Source organism: Condylura cristata, unplaced genomic scaffold, assembly GCF_000260355.1.
Source record: "Condylura cristata isolate star-nosed mole 26May11 unplaced genomic scaffold, ConCri1.0 scaffold00011, whole genome shotgun sequence".
Classification (NCBI taxonomy): Eukaryota; Metazoa; Chordata; class Mammalia; order Eulipotyphla; family Talpidae; genus Condylura; species Condylura cristata.
In genome coordinates, this window is record NW_004567112.1 from 2,964,670 (window position 1) to 2,966,636 (window position 1,967).

Sequence of the window (1,967 nt, forward strand, 5' to 3'; positions counted from 1 at the left end):
TGGCCGGGGGTGGCTGCGGGTGGCAGATGTGCGGAGTGTGGGTGGGGAGGGCACTGCTGAGGGGCCTGCTGGGTTCCTCTGCGTGCCCCCAGCAACACTGGCTTCTCTGTGTCTTTGCACCCCAAATCTTCTGGCAAGAGGTAGGGGTTGGGTGATATGGATGAAAATGGGCTCAAAGAGACAACCTGGGCAGGAGAGAAGCCCCTGGGGAGGGCGTGCCTGCAGCAGGAGGCGTGGGGGAAGGACCCCAGCTCCAGAGGCCTGACCAGAAGGTCTGTTCCCCGGACGCCCCTAGAAGCCACATCGCCAGGAGGCTTTGGAAATTCCTAAAGGAAACCGGAGATTGTTCTATAAAAATATCCTTTCCAAAAGAGCAGCTGTTTTTGCTTTGCTTCCTAGAGGCAGGCTCCTGATTTGGGGAGACAAGTGTGTGAAAGGCCCTCGGGGAGACCGGGGCCTGGTGCTGCGGGTGTGGTCAGGCCCAGGGGCCAGGGTGTCCGCAGCCACATGGGGAGTCTCCGCCCCATCCTTTGTCTCCTACCTCCCTCCCTCCCCTCCCCTCCCTCCTCCTTGGCCTCAGCTGATGACCATGTGGCTGAGGAGCTGAATGTCCCACCAATGAGGTGCGGGTCCGGGTTCTCTTACTTCCCTTACATCCTTCATCTGTCAAGTGGGGGTGACGGCTGCCTGGAAATCCCTGGATCCACCCCGCAGCCCTGTGGGCCCAGGGCCCTTCTGGGAAGAACAGGGAGGCCCCTCGCCTGCTCCCCACATGCCTCTTCGCGGCTCTGAGGGCCCGTTGTTGCTTGGGTCGGTGCCGTGCTCCACACGCACTGTCCACTCGGCCCCGAGCCTCGGAGCCGGCTGACGTGGGCCCAGCAGCTTTTCTGTATTTTCCAAAACTTCCTCCTGGGCTGCTCTGTATTTGTGGTCAGAAAGACAAGAAGAAGGCAAATGTTTTCTGGAAAAAATAGCTTCTGTAGAGCACTTCTGCTTTTTGTTTTTTAAGATTTATTTATTTATACACATAAGAACTGGGGTACAGGCCAGAAGTGTGGGGGTGAGAGGACTCACCAGGGACAGAATGGGGAGCAGAACAGGCAGATGTACTGAAATCCACTGCTGAGGGAGCAGCGGGGAGACAGGAGGGGTCTGCTGCACCCTGGGGGTCCGTCCCTGGCCGGGGATCGATCTCGTGCTGCAGGGGCTGCAGAGAGCTTCACGGTGCTGCACTTCACCCTGTTGCGCCCCCAAGGAGAGCCCCACTTTTGCTTTCTGATGTCACAGGGGACCACAGAGACCCAGGACAGGGACCTCTGGGGGCTTTGCCACCCCTTACCGCTGGGAGCCGCTGGCGTGGGAGCTGGGGTGGGGCAGCATTTTAATCCGAATTACCCAAGGGTGACGGGTGTCCATTTCAAAGTGCCAGAATTCCCCAGAGAGCTCCATGACGTCAGCTTAGTCCCCTTGTCAATTTTCTCTACAGCACAGTTAAAGCGTTTCCGATGTTTGCAGTTCCATTTTGCTGAAATTATTTTCATAGAGATCAATTCTTTTACATTTAGATGCTCACGGTGGAGGTTTGCTTCATACATCAGGGTTTTTTTTTTAATCCATCTCAAACTTTACTAATTGCACTTCTGCCGTGGGAGGGCCTGTGGTTTCCCTCATGGAAGGTGGTTTTCCTGGGCTGTGTTATCGTGCGCGTCATTTCTGAGTGAATCCCTGCGGAGAGTGAGCGAATTTATGAGGCAGGGTGGTGGTGGGTAGGGGCCTGGGTGGGGGCAGGGACAGGGTGGCAGCTGGCCTGGTGTGGGGGAGTCCGCTCTGTGTGTGTGTTGCGCTCGGCCTGGGGGGCCAGAGACAGACGTGCTTTGTCGGAGACCAGCTCCAACTTTTGAGGTGTCTGGAGGCAGGACAGGCAGGACCCTAAGATGGGAAGGCGTCGGCGTGCAGAGATTCCAAGA